This window comes from Pleurodeles waltl, chromosome 8, assembly GCF_031143425.1.
Source record: "Pleurodeles waltl isolate 20211129_DDA chromosome 8, aPleWal1.hap1.20221129, whole genome shotgun sequence".
Lineage (NCBI taxonomy): Eukaryota > Metazoa > Chordata > Amphibia > Caudata > Salamandridae > Pleurodeles > Pleurodeles waltl.
Window position 1 is genome coordinate 888,137,679 of NC_090447.1, and position 21,163 is coordinate 888,158,841.

A 21,163-nucleotide genomic window follows, 5' to 3' on the forward strand; every position below is an offset into this window, starting at 1 on the left:
GAGCCTCAGTGAGACAGTTAGGCACCACACAGGGAACACATACGTATAGGCCACAAGCTTATGAGCACTGGGGTCCTGACTAGCAGGGTCCCAGTGACACATAACAAACATACTGAAAACATAGGGTTTTCACTATGAGCACTGGGCCCTGGCTGTCAGGATCCCAGTGAGACAGTGAAAACACCCTGACATACACTCACAAACAGGCCTAAAGTGGGGGTAACAAGGCTAGAAAGAGGCTACTTTCTCACACAACCCCCCCCCAAACGAAGGACAATAAGGCTAACCTTGGCCAGTTGAGACTTTATTGTCTAAGTGGTGATAAGTAGAGAGTAGCTCTGCAATAGACTGGTTACTCCCTTTATCATCCACTATATGGTTACTTCCCTGTGGGGATGTAAACCACCCTGTTTGAAGTTTTTTAGCTAAGCAACAATGTGAAGATGTATTTTCAGAGTTTCTATCAGTAAGTTTTAGTTTAGAGCAGTGGGAATTGTCCACTGAACCTATTTGTAGTGATGGAAATGCCAGACAGGGATGCTGTCTTAGAAAAGCCATAGCTGGGCAAAAACTTTGTCCATATGGCTGGAAGAGAGAACAGGGATGCTGTTTCTCTTGAGTTGGAGCAGGGCAGGGATGCTGTCCTATGAGCTCCACACTAGGGCAGGGATGCTGTCCTAAGTGTTGTGAGGCAGTGCAGGGTTTCTGCACTAAAGTTTCTCTGGGAGGGTTGGAGGGATGCTCCATGTTAACTAAAATGGTGCTCTTTTTCTCACCAATGTTAGTTATCCCACAGAGAGGTACTTCTACCTCAGGGAGAACAGCTTTGCCAGCTGATGTTTCCCTTGGAACAGGTGCCACCCCAGGAGAGGTTTCTCCCACCACAGGAATGGTATCCCGAATGGTAGGGTGGTTAGGGGATACTGTGATACCCTTTTTACCTGTTGCTGGAGAGGGATCCTGAGTTTTCAGGCCTTCTCTCCTTTGCTTTTTCATTTCAGTAGAAATGAGAGGGAACAATTCCTCTGGGATGCCCAGCATGGCTGCATGGGCATAAAACTCTACATCAGCCCAACCTGAGGCCTCTTGGTCATTACCTAAGAGACAATCTACAGGTAAGCTAGGTGATACCACCACCTGCTTAGGGCCAGTGACTCCACCCCAACTAAACTGAATTATAGCTAAGGGAAGAAACTTAGTGGAGTTATGGACATCAATAATCTTATACTGTTGTCCAATGATGTGTTGATCAGGGTGCACTAGGTTTTCAGTCACCAAAGTGATACTGGCACCTGTGTCCCTGTAGGCCAAGGCCTCAACACCATTTATTGAAACTGTCTGCCTGTACTTATCCATTGTAAGGGGACAAGCAGCCAGTGTGGCAAGGCCAATGCCACTAGGTGTGACAGAAACTGTCTTGGGACTGACTACCCCAGTTTCTATGATGGACCCATAAGTGAACCCAACTACACCCTTTGCTTGACTGTTGCCAGCAGTCCCACCACTAGTACCACTACTGCTAGGGGCACTAGAGCTTGATGTATTAGTGGTGGTAGGCTCAGGGGGTTTACCTGGACAGGACTTATCCCCTGGCCTATGGCCTCTATTTTTACACACAAAGCACCAAGGCTTTTTAAATTGTGTAGGTTGAGAAGAAGAGGAATAATTTGTTTTATCCCCACCCTCTGAAGAGTGTTTAAGATTTGAAGTGGGATCTTTGGTTTTACCCTTATCCCCATGCTTATCTTGAGATTTTTCACCATCTTTTTTCTTAGTGTTCTCTTTGTCACCCCCTGTATGAACTTTTCTGTTCACCCTTGTTCTGACCCATTTGTCTGCCTTCTTTCCCAATTCTTGGGGAGAGGTCAGATCAGAGTCCACCAAGTACTGGTGCAACAAATCAGACACACAATTATTAAGAATATGCTCTCTCAGGATCAAGTTATACAGGCTGTCATAATCAGTAACTTTACTGCCATGTAACCACCCCTCCAAGGCCTTCACTGAATGGTCAATGAAATCAACCCAGTCTTGTGAAGACTCCTTTTTGGTCTCTCTGAACTTTATCCTGTATTGTTCAGTGGTTAAGCCATAACCATCCAGGAGTGCATTCTTAAGAACTGTAAAATTATTGGCATCACTTTCTTTCACAGTAAGGAGTCTATCCCTACCCTTTCCACTAAATGATAGCCATAGGTTAGCAGCCCACTGCCTTTGAGCGACATCCTGTACAACACAGGCCCTCTCAAGTGCAGCAAACCACTTGTTAATGTCATCCCCCTCCTTATAAGGGGGAACTATCTTGTGCAGATTCCTGGAATCATGCTCATTTGCAGGATGACTATGGGGAATACTGCTGCTGCCACCATGGGTTTCTAAACCCAGTTTCTGTCTCTCCTTCTCTACTTCTAAAGTCTGTCTATCCAAATCCAGCTGTTGCTTCTTGAGCTTCAGTCTGGTTTGTTCCACTCTCGATCTATTGAGCTCCCTTTCTAACAATCTGTCATCAAGGTGGGTGGGAGGGACATGCTTTGAAACAGAAGTATGGTGAGAATGGACAGAAGGAGACCTGTCCCTTACAGAAGCCACCCTAACAGCTTGGCTAACAGAAACATCACTACCAGTATGGTGAGAATAAATGCTTTTGCTATGATGTGAGACAACAATATTTATATGGTGTGGCTCATCATCATTACCAACTATGCTAGACTGTCTAGTATTGGGCAGGCTAGGAAGTTTCTTTCCTGAATCTTTTCCCTGGGGGAGTCCCTGGATCAGATTGAGAACCATTAGCTACTTTTTCAACAGATTGGGCACTTATGGCCTTATCCTGTACTCTAAGCATGTTAATCAACAGTTCTAAGGAAGGATTCTTCCCTACACTCAAATCTCTCTCTATGCAGAGATTCCTTGCTCCTTTCCAGCTAAGGTGATCATACGCAAGTTTGGACAGATCAACATTTTGGCCTGTGCCAGACATTTTTTAGAGAGAGTTAAAGTGATATTAAAAGATAAAAAGTTTGTCAGAGCTTTTAGAAAGACAGAGAAAAAAAACTTTTTAAACTTTTTAGAACTTTTTAGAAAGTTAGAAGTACTTTTCAGCACTTAGAAAAGAGTGAAAAGAGGAAATGCAAAACTTTTTGGCTATGTGTATATACACTGACCTTGTTTTGTATATTTTTCTCTTATGAAAAGTACAATGACAAGAGTGGTAAGTAGTCTCAAAGCACTTATCCCACCGCTGCACAACCAATGTAGGAGGCTGGACTGGCTTGTAGTGAGTACCAAGGGGTACTTGCACCTTGTACCAGGCCCAGTTATCCCTTATTAGTGTATAGGGTGTCTAGCAGCTTAGGCTGATAGATAATGGTAGCTTAGCAGAGCAGCTTAGGCTGAACTAGGAGACGTGTGAAGCTACTACAGTACCACCTAGTGTCATATGCACAATATCATAAGAAAACACAATACACAGTTATACTAAAAATAAAGGTACTTTATTTTTTATGACAATATGCCAAAGTATCTTAGAGTGTACCCTCAGTGAGAGGATAGGAAATATACACAAGATATATATACACAATAGCAAAAATATGCAGTATAGTCTTAGAAAACAGTGCAAACAATGTATAGTTACAATAGGATGCAATGGGGAAACATTGGGATAGGGGCAACACAAACCATATACTCCAAAAGTGGAATGCGAACCACGAATGGACCCCAAACCTATGTGACCTTGTAGAGGGTCGCTGGGACTATTAGAAAATAGTGAGAGTTAGAAAAATAACCCTCCCCAAGACCCTGAAAAGTGAGTGCAAAGTGCACTAAAGTTCCCCTAAGGACAAAATAGTCGTGTTAGAGGAATAATGCAGGAAAGACACAAACCAGCAATGCAACAACTGTGGATTTCCAATCTAGGGTACCTGTGGAACAAGGGGACCAAGTCCAAAAGTCACAAGCAAGTCGGAGATGGGCAGATGCCCAGGAAATGCCAGCTGCGGGTGCAAAGAAGCTTCAACTGGACAGAAGAAGCTGAGGTTTCTGCAGGAACGAAAAGGGCTAGAGACTTCCCCTTTGGTGGATGGATCCATCTCGCCGTGGAGAGTCGTGCAGACGTGTTTTCCCGCCGAAAGAATGCCAACAAGCCTTGCTAGCTGCAAATCGTGCGTTTGGCGTTTTTGGACGCTGCTGGAGTCCAGGAGGGACCAGGAGGTCACAAATTGGACCTGAAGAGAGAAGAGACGTCGAGCAAGACAAAGAGCCCTCACTGAAGCAGGTAGCACCCGGAGAAGTGCCAGAAACAGGCACTACGAGGATGCGTGAAACGGTGCTCACCGAAGTTGCACAAAGGAGTCCCACGTCGGCGGAGACCAACTTAGAAAGTCGTGCAATGCAGGTTAGAGTGCCGTGGACCCAGGCTTGGCTGTGCACAAAGGATTTCCGCTGGAAGTGCACAGGGGCCGGAGTAGCTGCAAAGTCGCGGTTCCCAGCAATGCAGCCCAGCGAGGTGAGGCAAGGACTTACCTCCACCAAACTTGGGCTGAAGAGTCACTGGACTGTGGGGGCCACTAGAACAGAGTCGCTGGATTCGAGGGACCTCGCTCGTCGTGCTGAGAGGAGACCCAAGGGACAGGTAATGCAGCTTTTTGGTGCCTGTGGTTGCAGGGGGAAGATTCCGTCGACCCACGGGAGATTTCTTCGGAGCTTCTGGTGCAGAGAGGAGGCAGACTACCCCCACAGCATGCACAAGCAGGAAAACAGTCGAGAAGGCGGCAGGATCAGCGTTACAGAGTTGCAGTAGTCGTCTTTGCTACTATGTTGCAGGTTTGCAGGCTTCCAGCGCGGTCAGCAGTCGATTCCTTATCAGAAGGTGAAGAGAGAGATGCAGAGGAACTCGGCTGAGCTCATGCATTCGTTATCTAAAGTTTCCCCAGAGACAGAGACCCTAAATAGCCAGAAAAGAGGGTTTGGCTACTGAGGAGAGAGGATAGGCTACTAACACCTGAAGGAGCCTATCACAAGGAGTCTCTGACGTCACCTGGTGGCACTGGCCACTCAGAGCAGTCCAGTGTGCCAGCAGCATCTCTGTTTCCAAGATGGCAGAGGTCTGGAGCACACTGGAGGAGCTCTGGACACCTCCCAGGGGAGGTGCAGGTCAGGGGAGTGGTCACTCCCCTTTCCTTTGTCCAGTTTCGCGCCAGAGCAGGGCTAAGGGGTCCCCTGAACCGGTGTAGACTGGCTTATGCAGAATTGGGCACCTATGTGCCCAACAAAGCATTTCCAGAGGCTGGGGGAGGCTACTCCTCCCCTGCCTTCGCACCATTTTCCAAAGGGAGAGGGTGTCACACCCTCTCTCAGAGGAAGTTCTTTGTTCTGCCATCCTGGGCCAGGCCTGGCTGGACCCCAGGAGGGCAGATGCCTGTCTGAGGGGTTGGCAGCAGCAGCAGCTGCAGTGAAACCCCAGGAAGGGCAGTTTGGCAGTACCAGGGTCTGTGCTACAGACCACTGGGATCATGGGATTGTGCCAACTATGCCAGGATGGCATAGAGGGGGCAATTCCATGATCATAGACATGTTACATGGCCATATTCGGAGTTACCATTGTGAAGCTACATATAGGTAGTGACCTATATGTAGTGCACGCGTGTAATGGTGTCCCCGCACTCACAAAGTTCAGGGAATTGGCTCTGAACAATGTGGGGGCACCTTGGCTAGTGCCAGGGTGCCCTCACACTAAGTAACTTTGCACCTAACCTTTACCAGGTAAAGGTTAGACATATAGGTGACTTATAAGTTACTTAAGTGCAGTGTACAATGGCTGTGAAATTACGTGGACGTTATTTCACTCAGGCTGCAGTGGCAGGCCTGTGTAAGAATTGTCAGAGCTCCCTATGGGTGGCAAAAGAAATGCTGCAGCCCATAGGGATCTCCTGGAACCCCAATACCCTGGGTACCTCAGTACCATATACTAGGGAATTATAAGGGTGTTCCAGTAAGCCAATGTAAATTGGTAAAAATGGTCACTAGCCTGTTAGTGACAATTTGGAAAGAAATGAGAGAGCATAACCACTGAGGTTCTGGTTAGCAGAGCCTCAGTGAGACAGTTAGGCACCACACAGGGAACACATACGTATAGGCCACAAACTTATGAGCACTGGGGTCCTGACTAGCAGGGTCCCAGGGACACATAACAAACATACTGAAAACATAGGGTTTTCACTATGAGCACTGGGCCCTGGCTGTCAGGATCCCAGTGAGACAGTGAAAACACCCTGACATACACTCACAAACAGGCCTAAAGTGGGGGTAACAAGGCTAGAAAGAGGCTACTTTCTCACACAACCCCCCCCCAAACGAAGGACAATAAGGCTAACCTTGGCCAGTTGAGACTTTATTGTCTAAGTGGTGATAAGTAGAGAGTAGCTCTGCAATAGACTGGTTACTCCCTTTATCACACACTATATGGTTACTTCCCTGTGGGGATGTAAACCACCCTGTTTGAAGTTTTTTAGCTAAGCAACAATGTGAAGATGTATTTTCAGAGTTTCTATCAGTAAGTTTTAGTTTAGAGCAGTGGGAATTGTCCACTGAACCTATTTGTAGTGATGGAAATGCCAGACAGGGATGCTGTCTCAGAAAAGCCATAGCTGGGCAAAAACTTTGTCCATATGGCTGGAAGAGAGAACAGGGATGCTGTTTCTCTTGAGTTGGAGCAGGGCAGGGATGCTGTCCTATGAGCTCCACACTAGGGCAGGGATGCTGTCCTAAGTGTTGTGAGGCAGTGCAGGGTTTCTGCACTAAAGTTTCTCTGGGAGGGTTGGAGGGATGCTCCATGTTAACTAAAATGGTGCTCTTTTTCTCACCAATGTTAGTTATCCCACAGAGAGGTACTTCTACCTCAGGGAGTACAGCTTTGCCAGCTGATGTTTCCCTTGGAACAGGTACCACCCCAGGAGAGGTTTCTCCCACCACAGGAATGGTATCCCGAATGGTAGGGTGGTTAGGGGATACTGTGATACCCTTTTTACCTGTTGATGGAGAGGGATCCTGAGTTTTCAGGCCTTCTCTCCTTTGCTTTTTCATTTCAGTAGAAATGAGAGGGAACAATTCCTCTGGGATGCCCAGCATGGCTGCATGGGCATAAAACTCTACATCAGCCCAACCTGAGGCCTCTAGGTCATTACCTAAGAGACAATCTACAGGTAAGCTAGGTGATACCACCACCTGCTTAGGGCCAGTGACTCCACCCCAACTAAACTGAATTATAGCTAAGGGAAGAAACTTAGTGGAGTTATGGACATCAATAATCTTATACTGTTGTCCAATGATGTGTTGATCAGGGTGCACTAGGTTTTCAGTCACCAAAGTGATACTGGCACCTGTGTCCCTGTAGGCCAAGGCCTCAACACCATTTATTGAAACTGTCTGCCTGTACTTATCCATTGTAAGGGGACAAGCAGCCAGTGTGGCAAGGCCAATGCCACTAGGTGTGACAGAAACTGTCTTGGGACTGACTACCCCAGTTTCTATGATGGACCCATAAGTGAACCCAACTACACCCTTTGCTTGACTGTTGCCAGCAGTCCCACCACTAGTACCACTACTGCTAGGGGCACTAGAGCTTGATGTATTAGTGGTGGTAGGCTCAGGGGGTTTACCTGGACAGGACTTATCCCCTGGCCTATGGCCTCTATTTTTACACACAAAGCACCAAGGCTTTTTAAATTGTGTAGGTTGAGAAGAAGAGGAAGAATTTGTTTTATCCCCACCCTCTGAAGAGTGTTTAAGATTTGAAGTGGGATCTTTGGTTTTACCCTTATCCCCATGCTTATCTTGAGATTTTTCACCATCTTTTTTCTTAGTGTTCTCTTTGTCACCCCCTGTATGAACTTTTCTGTTCACCCTTGTTCTGACCCATTTGTCTGCCTTCTTTCCCAATTCTTGGGGAGAGGTCAGATCAGAGTCCACCAAGTACTGGTGCAACAAATCAGACACACAATTATTAAGAATATGCTCTCTCAGGATCAAGTTATACAGGCTGTCATAATCAGTAACTTTACTGCCATGTAACCACCCCTCCAAGGCCTTTACTGAATGGTCAATGAAATCAACCCAGTCTTGTGAAGACTCCTTTATGGTCTCTCTGAACTTTATCCTGTATTGTTCAGTGGTTAAGCCATAACCATCCAGGAGTGCATTCTTCAGAACTGTAAAACTATTGGCATCACTTTCTTTCACAGTAAGGAGTCAATCCCTACCCTTTCCACTAAATGATAGCCATAGGATAGCAGCCCACTGCCTTTGAGGGACATCCTGTACAACACAGGCCCTCTCAAGTGCAGCAAACCACTTGTTAATGTCATCCCCCTCCTTATAAGGGGGAACTATCTTGTGCAGATTCCTGGAATCATGCTCTTTTGCAGGATGACTATGGGGAATACTGCTGCTGCCACCATGGGTTTCTAAACCCAGTTTCTGTCTCTCCTTCTCTACTTCTAAAGTCTGTCTATCCAAATCCAGCTGTTGCTTCTTGAGCTTTAGTCTGGTTTGTTCCACTCTCAATCTATTGAGCTCCCTTTCTAACAATCTGTCATCAAGGTGGGTGGGAGGGACATGCTTTGAAACAGAAGTATGGTGAGAATGGACAGAAGGAGACCTGTCCCTTACAGAAGCCACCCTAACAGCTTGGCTAACAGAAACATCACTACCAGTATGGTGAGAATAAATGCTTTTGCTATGATGTGAGACAACAATATTTATATGGTGTGGCTCATCATCATTACCAACTATGCTAGACTGTCTAGTAATGGGCAGGCTAGGAAGTTTCTTTCCTGAATCTTTTCCTGGGGGAGTCCCTGGATCAGATTGAGAACCATTAGCTACTTTTTCAACAGATTGGGCACTTATGGCCTTATCCTGTACTCTAAGCATGTTAATCAACAGTTCTAAGGAAGGATTCTTCCCTACACTCAAACCTCTCTCTATGCAGAGATTCCTTGCTCCTTTCCAGCTAAGGTGATCATACGCAAGTTTGGACAGATCAACATTTTGGCCTGTGCCAGACATTTTTTAGAGAGAGTTAAAGTGATAGTAAAAGATAAAAAGTTTGTCAGAGCTTTTAGAAAGACAGAGAAAAAAAACTTTTAAAACTTTTTAGAACTTTTTAGAAAGTTAGAAGTACTTTTCAGCACTTAGAAAAGAGTGAAAAGAGGAAATGCAAAACTTTTTGGCTATGTGTATATACACTGACCTTGTTTTGTATATTTTTCTCTTATGAAAAGTACAATGACAAGAGTGGTAAGTAGTCTCAAAGCACTTATCCCACCGCTGCACAACCAATGTAGGAGGCTGGACTGGCTTGTAGTGAGTACCAAGGGGTACTTGCACCTTGTACCAGGCCCAGTTATCCCTTATTAATGTATAGGGTGTCTAGCAGCTTAGGCTGATTGTAGGAAGTTGGCTCTGTATGTGCTATTTCAAAGTAAGGAATAGCATGCACAGAGTCCAAGGGTTCCCCTTAGAGGTAAAATAGTGGTAAAAATAGATAATACTAATGCTCTATTTTGTGGTAGTGTGGTCGAGCAGTAGGCTTATCCAAGGAGTAGTGTTAAGCATTTGTTGTACATACACATAGACAATAAATGAGGTACACACACTCAGAGACAAATCCAGCCAATAGGTTTTGTTATAGAAAAATATCTTTTCTTAGTTTATTTTAAGAACCACAGGTTCAAATTTAACATGTAATATCTTGTTTGAAAGGTATTGCAGGTAAGTACATTAGGAACTTTGAATCATTTCAATTGCATGTATACTTGTCAAGTTATTGACAAATAGCTACTTTAAAAGTGGACACAGTGCAATTTTCACAGTTCCTGGGGGAGGTAAGTTTTTGTTAGTTTTACCAGGTAAGTAAGACACTTACAGGGTTCAGTTCTTGGTCCAAGGTAGCCCACCGTTGGGGGTTCAGAGCAACCCCAAAGTCACCACACCAGCAGCTCAGGGCCGGTCAGGTGCAGAGTTCAAAGTGGTGCCCAAAACGCATAGGCTAGAATGGAGAGAAGGGGGTGCCCCGGTTCCGGTCTGCTTGCAGGTAAGTACCCGCGTCTTCGGAGGGCAGACCAGGGGGGTTTTGTAGGGCACCGGGGGGGACACAAGCCCACACAGAAATTTCACCCTCAGCAGCGCGGGGGCGGCCGGGTGCAGTGTAGAAACAAGCGTCGGGTTCGCAATGTTAGTCTATGAGAGATCCACGGATCTCTTCAGCGCTGCAGGCAGGCAAGGGGGGACTTCCTCGGGGAAACCTCCACTTGGGCAAGGGAGAGGGACTCCTGGGGGTCACTTCTCCAGTGAAAGTCCGGTCCTTCAGGTCCTGGGGGCTGCGGGTGCAGGGTCTTTTCCAGGCGTTGGGACTTAGGTTTCAGAGAGTCGCGGTCAGGGGAAGCCTCGGGATTCCCTCTGCAGGCGGCGCTGTGGGGGCTCAGGGGGGACAGGTTTTGGTACTCACAGTCGGAGAGTAGTCCGGGGGTCCTCCCTGAGGTGTTGGTTCTCCACCAGCCGAGTCGGGGTCGCCGGGTGCAGTGTTGCAAGTCTCACGCTTCTTGCGGGGAGTTGCAGGGTTCTTTAAAGCTGCTTCTTGAAACAAAGTTGCAGTCTTTTTGGAGCAGGTCCGCTGTCCTCGGGAGTTTCTTGTCGTCGTCAAAGCAGGGCAGTCCTCAGAGGATTCAGAGGTCGCTGGTCCCTTTGGAAGGCGTCGCTGGAGCAGAGTTCTTTGGAAGGCAGGAGACAGGCCGGTGAGTTTCTGGAGCCAAGGCAGTTGTTGTCTTCTGGTCTTCCTCTGCAGGGGTTTTCAGCTAGGCAGTCCTTCTTCTTGTAGTTGCAGGAATCTAAATCTTTAGGTTCAGGGAAGCCCTTAAATACTAAATTTAAGGGCGTGTTTAGGTCTGGGGGGTTAGTAGCCAATGGCTACTAGCCCTGAGGGTGGGTACACCCTCTTTGTGCCTCCTCCCAAGGGGAGGGGGTCACATTCCTATCCCTATTGGGGGAATCCTCCTTCTTCAAGATGGAGGATTTCTAAAAGTCAGAGGCACCTCAGCTCAGGACACCTTAGGGGCTGTCCTGACTGGCCAGTGACTCCTCCTTGTTTTTCTCATTATCTCTCCTGGACTTGCCGCCAAAAGTGGGGGCTGGGTCCAGGAGGCGGGCATCTCCACTAGCTGGAGTGCCCTGGGGCATTGTAACACGAAGCTTGAGCATTTGAAGCTCACTGCTAGGTGTTACAGTTCCTGCAGGGGGGAGGTGTGAAGCACCTCCACCCAGAGCAGGCTTTGTTTCTGTCCTCAGAGAGCACAAAGGCTCTCACCGCATGAGGTCAGACACTCGTCTCTCAGCAGCAGGCTGGCACAGACCAGTCAGTCCTGCACTGAACAATTGGGTAAAATACAGGGGGTATCTCTAAGATGCCCTCTGTGTGCATTTTTTAATAAATCCAACACTGGCATCAGTGTGGGTTTATTATTCTGAGAAGTTTGATACTAAACTTCCCAGTATTCAGTGTAGCCATTATGGAGCTGTGGAGTTCGTTTTTGACAGACTCCCAGCCCATATACTCTTATGGCTACCCTGCACTTACAATGTCTAAGGTTTTGCTTAGACACTGTAGGGGCATAGTGCTCATGCACATATGCCCTCACCTGTGGTATAGTGCACCCTGCCTTAGGGCTGTAAGGCCTACTAGAGGGGTGACTTACCTATGCCACAGGCAGTGGGAGGTTGGCATGGCACCCTGAGGGGAGTGCCATGTCGACTTAGTCATTTTCTCCCCATCAGCACACACAAGCTGGCAAGCAGTGTGTCTGTGCTGAGTGAGGGGTCCCTAGGGTGGCATAAGACATGCTGCAGCCCTTAGAGACCTTCCCTGGCATCAGGGCCCTTGGTACCAGGGGTACCAGTTACAAGGGGCTTACCTAGGTGCCAGGGTTGTGCCAATTGTGGAAACAATGGTACATTTTAGGTGAAAGAGCACTGGTGCTGGGGCCTGGTTAGCAGGGTCCCAGCACACTTCTCAGTCAAGTCAGCATCAGTATCAGGCAAAAAGTGGGGGGTAACTGCAACAGGGAGCCATTTCTTTACACAAGCCCCCCCCCAGCCCACAGGCCAGGAGACTCAGCCAAAGCTGGGAGAGTCTTCCTAGTCTGTCAGGCGAGGAAGAGTAGAGGAAATAGGCTGGTTTGTTGCAGGGCCTACTCTGCCTTACATCCTCCTGTTCAGGTCATTCCCTCTGGGGAACTGACCCACTTCCACAGTGATAGGACCTAGTCTGAACTGCCTCTTGTCTGTGCTTTTTATGTCTTCACCCATTCTCTCTATTTTGGGGTTAGAGGTATCCACCTCTGCTAATCTTATTTTAGCCAGGGTCACCCCTAGCTTACCCAAAGAGGTTACCCAGAGCTGGAGTAACCCCACCATGACCAACAGGGTCAGGGGGCCTAACTTGCTATTTGGCATGGGGTCAGACCACCATGCCAAGGATAGTGCAGCCATAAAGGCTAACACCCAGCAGAGGCCACTGACAGCTATCAGTGCCCAGAACCACACCTTTAGCTCTTCACCTACAAGGGAAGGGGCTAAGTTACAGGCTTCTTTGGGTTCAGGGTGCCTGTCTGCTGTATTAGAGTGGGGGGTTACCACATCTTGTAGTAAACACCCTTCTTCCACTCTTTCTTCTGTTAGCTGAGGAGCCACCCACTCAGGCTTAACAGTTGCCTGACTAGCCAGGACTTCTTGTGGGTCAGGTTGGACTTTATCAGAGCCACTTTTGGAGTTCTCCTCTACTGGAGCAGAATCTCCTTGGCTTGCTGGAACCTTGGCTAAAGGTTGTCCACCTTTCCTACTCTGTTTCCTTTTCTTTTTCTTCTGTGGCCTACTTGCATTTACTGCAGAGGCAGGCACTCCAGAATCCTTGGGAGAGGACTGGCCCTGGACCAGTTCTTCTCTTAGGCTCTGACTAACCTCTGGGTAGTCATTTCCAAGGAGACAATCAAGGGGGAGGTCTGTACTGACTACCACCCTTCTCCAGCTAAAAGTTCCACCCACTTCTATGGGCACAAAAGCCACAGGCCTATTAGTGACCCTGTCTGGGCTAACTCTTACTCTGGCCATCTCACCTGGGATGTACTGGTTTGAGAACACCAGCCTGTCATGCACAATAGTGTGACTGGCACAAGTGTCTCTCAGGGCAGTGGCTGGGATTCCATTCACCTGTAGGTGGTGGAAGTGTCTACTTCCCTCTGGAATCTCCAACTCACCTGTTGGGCCCTTTTTCCAGTTGAAGGCTATGAAGACCTCCTCCTCTGAGGAGTCATCCCCAATGGCTACACTGGTCACCCCTGGGATTTTGCTAGGGGGTTTGTTTTTGGGACAAGAAGTGTCCTTGGTGTGGTGCCCTGTCTGTTTACAGTTATGGCACCATGCCTTAGTGGCATCCCAGCTCTTACCCTGGTACCCACCTTTGTTTTGGGTTGTGTCTCTGGGCCCACCCACCTGGTCTGGTTTTTGGGGGCCTACAGGGGACTCTTTTTCTTTGTTTCTAGTGTCACCCACTTTCTCCTGGGGAGGCTTTGTAACCCCTTTCTTTTGGTCACCCCCAGTGGAAGTTTTGGTTACCCTAGTCTTGACCCAGTGGTCTGCCTTCTTTCCCAATTCTTGGGGAGAAATTGGACCTAGGTCTACCAGATACTGATGCAACTTTTCATTGAAGCAGTTACTTAAAATGTGTTCTTTCATAAACAAATTATAAAGCCCAACATAGTCATACACTTCATTTCCAGTTACCCAACCATCCAGTGTTTTCACTGAGTAGTCAACATAATCAACCCAGGTCTGGCTCGAGGATTTTTGAGCCCCCCTGAATCTAATTCTATACTCCTCAGTGGAGAATCCAAAGCCCTCAATCAGGGTACCCTTCATGAGGTCATAAGATTCTGCATCTTTTTTAGAGAGTGTGAGGAGTCTATCCCTACACTTTCCTGTGAACATTTCCCAAAGGAGAGCACCCCAGTGAGATTTGTTCACTTTTCTGGTTACACAAGCCCTCTCAAAAGCTGTGAACCATTTGGTGATGTCATCACCATCTTCATATTTTGTTACAATCCCTTTGGGGATTTTCAACATGTCAGGAGAATCTCTGACCCTATTTATGTTGCTGCCACCATTGATGGGTCCTAGGCCCATCTCTTGTCTTTCCCTTTCTATGGCTAGGATCTGTTTTTCCAAAGCCAATCTTTTGGCCATCCTGGCTAACTGGATGTCCTCTTCACTGGAGTTACCTTCAGTGATTTCAGAGAGGCTGGACCCTCCTGTGAGGGAGCCAGCATTTCTGACTACTATTTTTGGAGTCAGGGTTTGAGAGACCCTGTTCTCCCTAAATAGGACTGGTAGGGGGGAATTTTCCTCCAAGTCACTATCTTCATCCTCTGTGTTGCCATCCTCAGAGGGGTTGGCCCTTGCAAACTCTGCCAACAGCTCCTGGAGCTGTAGTTTGGAAGGTCTGGGGCCCATTGTTATTTTCTTTATTTTACAGAGTGACCTTAGCTCCCTCATCTTAAGATGGAGGTAAGGTGTGGTGTCGAGTTCCACCACAGTCACATCTGTGCTAGACATTTTGCTTCTAAAAGTTGGAATACTTTTTAAGAATCTAAAACTAGTTCTACAATCTAATTCAAACTTTTACCACACTTTTAAACTCTAAAAGAAATGCTAAACAGGATCTAACACAAGGCCCTAGCAGATCTTTTAAGAATTTAGAAAAATTTCAAATTGCAAAAATCAAGTTCTAATGACAATTTTTGGAATTTGTCGTGTGATCAGGTATTGGCTGAGTAGTCCAGCAAATGCAAAGTCTTGTACCCCACCGCTGATCCACCAATGTAGGAAGTTGGCTCTGTATGTGCTATTTCAAAGTAAGGAATAGCATGCACAGAGTCCAAGGGTTCCCCTTAGAGGTAAAATAGTGGTAAAAATAGATAATACTAATGCTCTAGTTTGTGGTAGTGTGGTCGAGCAGTAGGCTTATCCAAGGAGTAGTGTTAAGCATTTGTTGTACATACACATAGACAATAAATGAGGTACACACACTCAGAGACAAATCCAGCCAATAGGTTTTGTTATAGAAAAATATCTTTTCTTAGTTTATTTTAAGAACCACAGGTTCAAATTTAACATGTAATATCTTGTTTGAAAGGTATTGCAGGTAAGTACATTAGGAACTTTGAATCATTTCAATTGCATGTATACTTTTCAAGTTATTGACAAATAGCTACTTTAAAAGTGGACACAGTGCAATTTTCACAGTTCCTGGGGGAGGTAAGTTTTTGTTAGTTTTACCAGGTAAGTAAGACACTTACAGGGTTCAGTTCTTGGTCCAAGGTAGCCCACCGTTGGGGGTTCAGAGCAACCCCAAAGTCACCACACCAGCAGCTCAGGGCCGGTCAGGTGCAGAGTTCAAAGTGGTGCCCAAAACGCATAGGCTAGAATGGAGAGAAGGGGGTGCCCCGGTTCCGGTCTGCTTGCAGGTAAGTACCCGCGTCTTCGGAGGGCAGACCAGGGGGGTTTTGTAGGGCACCGGGGGGGACACAAGCCCACACAGAAATTTCACCCTCAGTAGCGCGGGGGCGGCCGGGTGCAGTGTAGAAAGAAGCGTCGGGTTCGCAATGTTAGTCTATGAGAGATCAACGGATCTCTTCAGCGCTGCAGGCAGGCAAGGGGGGGCTTCCTCGGGGAAACCTCCACTTGGGCAAGGGAGAGGGACTCCTGGGGGTCACTTCTCCAGTGAAAGTCCGGTCCTTCAGGTCCTGGGGGCTGCGGGTGCAGGGTCTTTTCCAGGCGTCGGGACTTAGGTTTCAGAGAGTCGCGGTCAGGGGAAGCCTCGGGATTCCCTCTGCAGGCGGCGCTGTGGGGGCTCAGGGGGGACAGGTTTTGGTACTCACAGTCGGAGAGTAGTCCGGGGGTCCTCCCTGAGGTGTTGGTTCTCCACCAGCCGAGTCGGGGTCGCCGGGTGCAGTGTTGCAAGTCTCACGCTTCTTGCGGGGAGTTGCAGGGTTCTTTAAAGCTGCTTCTTGAAACAAAGTTGCAGTCTTTTTGGAGCAGGTCCGCTGTCCTCGGGAGTTTCTTGTCGTCGTCGAAGCAGGGCAGTCCTCAGAGGATTCAGAGGTCGCTGGTCCCTTTTGAAGGCGTCGCTGGAGCAGAGTTCTTTGGAAGGCAGGAGACAGGCCGGTGAGTTTCTGGAGCCAAGGCAGTTGTTGTCTTCTGGTCTTCCTCTGCAGGGGTTTTCAGCTAGGCAGTCCTTCTTCTTGTAGTTGCAGGAATCTAAATCTTTAGGTTCAGGGAAGCCCTTAAATACTAAATTTAAGGGCGTGTTTAGGTCTGGGGGGTTAGTAGCCAATGGCTACTAGCCCTGAGGGTGGGTACACCCTCTTTGTGCCTCCTCCCAAGGGGAGGGGGTCACATTCCTATCCCTATTGGGGGAATCCTCCTTCTTCAAGATGGAGGATTTCTAAAAGTCAGAGGCACCTCAGCTCAGGACACCTTAGGGGCTGTCCTGACTGGCCAGTGACTCCTCCTTGTTTTTCTCATTATCTCTCCTGGACTTGCCGCCAAAAGTGGGGGCTGTGTCCAGGAGGCGGGCATCTCCACTAGCTGGAGTGCCCTGGGGCATTGTAACACGAAGCTTGAGCCTTTGAAGCTCACTGCTAGGTGTTACAGTTCCTGCAGGGGGGAGGTGTGAAGCACCTCCACCCAGAGCAGGCTTTGTTTCTGTCCTCAGAGAGCACAAAGGCTCTCACCGCATGAGGTCAGACACTCGTCTCTCAGCAGCAGGCTGGCACAGACCAGTCAGTCCTGCACTGAACAATTGGGTAAAATACAGGGGGTATCTCTAAGATGCCCTCTGTGTGCATTTTTTAATAAATCCAACACTGGCATCAGTGTGGGTTTATTATTCTGAGAAGTTTGATACTAAACTTCCCAGTATTCAGTGTAGCCATTATGGAGCTGTGGAGTTCGTTTTTGACAGACTCCCAGCCCATATACTCTTATGGCTACCCTGCACTTACAATGTCTAAGGTTTTGCTTAGACACTGTAGGGGCATAGTGCTCATGCACATATGCCCTCACCTGTGGTATAGTGCACCCTGCCTTAGGGCTGTAAGGCCTACTAGAGGGGTGACTTACCTATGCCACAGGCAGTGGGAGGTTGGCATGGCACCCTGAGGGGAGTGCCATGTCGACTTAGTCATTTTCTCCCCATCAGCACACACAAGCTGGCAAGCAGTGTGTCTGTGCTGAGTGAGGGGTCCCTAGGGTGGCATAAGACATGCTGCAGCCCTTAGAGACCTTCCCTGGCATCAGGGCCCTTGGTACCAGGGGTACCAGTTACAAGGGGCTTACCTAGGTGCCAGGGTTGTGCCAATTGTGGAAACAATGGTACATTTTAGGTGAAAGAACACTGGTGCTGGGGCCTGGTTAGCAGGGTCCCAGCACACTTCTCAGTCAAGTCAGCATCAGTATCAGGCAAAAAGTGGGGGGTACCTGCAACAGGGAGCCATTTCTTTACACTGATAGATAATGGTAGCTTAGCAGAGCAGCTTAGGCTGAACTAGGAGACGTGTGAAGCTACTACAGTACCACCTAGTGTCATATGCACAATATCATAAGAAAACACAATACACAGTTATACTACAAATAAAGGTACTTTATTTTTTATGACAATATGCCAAAGTATCTTAGAGTGTACCCTCAGTGAGAGGATAGGAAATATACACAAGATATATATACACAATAGCAAAAATATGCAGTATAGTCTTAGAAAACAGTGCAAACAATGTATAGTTACAATAGGATGCAATGGGGAAACATAGGGATAGGGGCAACACAAACCATATACTCCAAAAGTGGAATGCGAACCACGAATGGACCCCAAACCTATGTGACCTTGTAGAGGGTCGCTGGGACTATTAGAAAATAGTGAGAGTTAGAAAAATAACCCTCCCCAAGACCCTGAAAAGTGAGTGCAAAGTGCACTAAAGTTCCCCTAAGGACAAAATAGTCGTGTTAGAGGAATAATGCAGGAAAGACACAAACCAGCAATGCAACAACTGTGGATTTCCAATCTAGGGTACCTGTGGAACAAGGGGACCAAGTCCAAAAGTCACAAGCAAGTCGGAGATGGGCAGATGCCCAGGAAATGCCAGCTGCGGGTGCAAAGAAGCTTCAACTGGACAGAAGAAGCTGAGGTTTCTGCAGGAACGAAAAGGGCTAGAGACTTCCCCTTTGGTGGACGGATCCCACTCGCCATGTAGAGTCGTGCAGAAGTGTTTTTCCGCCGAAAGAACGACAACAAGCCTTGCTAGCTGCAAATCATGCGTTTGGCGTTTTTGGAAGCTGCTGGGGCCCAGGAGGGACCAGGAGGTCACAAATTGGACCTGAAGATAGAGGGGTCGTCGAGCAAGACAAAGAGCCCTCACTAAAGCAGGTAGCACCCAGAGAAGTGCCAGAAACAGGCACTACAAGGATGCGTGAAACGGTGCTCGCCGAAGTTGCACAAAGGAGTCCCACGTCGCCGGAGACCAACTTAGAAAGTCGTGCAATGCAGGTTAGAGTGCCGTGGACCCAGGCTTGGCTGTGCACAAAGGATTTCTGCCGGAAGTGCACAGGGGCCGGAGTAGCTGCAAAGTCGCAGTTCCCAGCAATGCAGCCCAGCGAGGTGAGGCAAGGACTTACCTCCACCAAACTTGGGCTGAAGAGTCACTGGACTGTGGGGGACACTTGGACAGAGTCGCTGGATTCGAGGGACCTCGCTCGTCGTGCTGAGAGGAGACCCAAGGGACAGGTAATGCAGCTTTTTGGTGCCTGCGGTTGCAGGGGGAAGATTCCGTCGACCCACGGGAGATTTCTTCGGAGCTTCTGGTGCAGAGAGGAGGCAGACTACCCCCACAGCATGCACAAGCAGGAAAACAGTCGAGAAGGCGGCATGATCAGCGTTACAGAGTTGCAGTAGTCGTCTTTGCTACTATGTTGCAGGTTTGCAGGCTTCCAGCGCGGTCAGCAGTCGATTCCTTATCAGAAGGTGAAGAGAGAGATGCAGAGGAACTCGGCTGAGCTCATGCATTAGTTATCTAAAGTTTCCCCAGAGACAGAGACCCTAAATAGCCAGAAAAGAGGGTTTGGCTACTGAGGAGAGAGGATAGGCTACTAACACCTGAAGGAGCCTATCACAAGGAGTCTCTGACGTCACCTGGTGGCACTGGCCACTCAGAGCAGTCCAGTGTGCCAGCAGCACCTCTGTTTCCAAGATGGCAGAGGTCTGGAGCACACTGGAGGAGCTCTGGACACCTCCCAGGGGAGGTGCAGGTCAGGGGAGTGGTCACTCCCCTTTCCTTTGTCCAGTTTCGCGCCAGAGCAGGGCTAAGGGGTCCCCTGAACCGGTGTAGACTGGCTTATGCAGAATTGGGCACCTCTGTGCCCAACAAAGCATTTCCAGAGGCTGGGGGAGGCTACTCCTCCCCTGCCTTCGCACCATTTTCCAAAGGGAGAGGGTGTCACACCCTCTCTCAGAGGAAGTTCTTTGTTCTGCCATCCTGGGCCAGGCCTGGCTGGACCCCAGGAGGGCAGATGCCTGTCTGAGGGGTTGGCAGCAGCAGCAGCTGCAGTGAAACCCCAGGAAGGGCAGTTTGGCAGTACCAGGGTCTGTGCTACAGACCACTGGGATCATGGGATTGTGCCAACTATGCCAGGATGGCATAGAGGGGGCAATTCCATGATCATAGACATGTTACATGGCCATATTCGGAGTTACCATTGTGAAGCTACATATAGGTAGTGACCTATATGTAGTGCACGCGTGTAATGGTGTCCCCGCACTCACAAAGTTCAGGGAATTGGCTCTGAACAATGTGGGGGCACCTTGGCTAGTGCCAGGGTGCCCTCACACTAAGTAACTTTGCACCTAACCTTTACCAGGTAAAGGTTAGACATATAGGTGACTTATAAGTTACTTAAGTGCAGTGTAAAATGGCTGTGAAATAACGTGGACGTTATTTCACTTAGGCTGCAGTGGCAGGCCTGTGTAAGAATTGTCAGAGCTCCCTATGGGTGGCAAAAGAAATGCTGCAGCCCATAGGGATCTCCTGGAACCCCAATACCCTGGGAACCTCAGTACCATATACTAGGGAATTATAAGGGTGTTCCAGTAAGCCAATGTAAATTGGTAAAAATGGTCACTAGCCTGTTAGTGACAATTTGGAAAGAAATGAGAGAGCATAACCACTGAGGTTCTGGTTAGCAGAGCCTCAGTGAGACAGTTAGGCACCACACAGGGAACACATACGTATAGGCCACAAGCTTATGAGCACTGGGGTCCTGACTAGCAGGGTCCCAGTGACACATAACAAACATACTGAAAACATAGGGTTTTCACTATGAGCACTGGGCCCTGGCTGTCAGGATCCCAGTGAGACAGTGAAAACACCCTGACATACACTCACAAACAGGCCTAAAGTGGGGGTAACAAGGCTAGAAAGAGGCTACTTTCTCACACAACCCCCCCCCCAAACGAAGGACAATAAGGCTAACCTTGGCCAGTTGAGACTTTATTGTCTAAGTGGTGATAAGTAGAGAGTAGCTCTGCAATAGACTGGTTACTCCCTTTATCATCCACTATATGGTTACTTCCCTGTGGGGATGTAAACCACCCTGTTTGAAGTTTTTTAGCTAAGCAACAATGTGAAGATGTATTTTCAGAGTTTCTATCAGTAAGTTTTAGTTTAGAGCAGTGGGAATTGTCCACTGAACCTATTTGTAGTGATGGAAATGCCAGACAGGGATGCTGTCTTAGAAAAGCCATAGCTGGGCAAAAACTTTGTCCATATGGCTGGAAGAGAGAACAGGGATGCTGTTTCTCTTGAGTTGGAGCAGGGCAGGGATGCTGTCCTATGAGCTCCACACTAGGGCAGGGATGCTGTCCTAAGTGTTGTGAGGCAGTGCAGGGTTTCTGCACTAAAGTTTCTCTGGGAGGGTTGGAGGGATGCTCCATGTTAACTAAAATGGTGCTCTTTTTCTCACCAATGTTAGTTATCCCACAGAGAGGTACTTCTACCTCAGGGAGTACAGC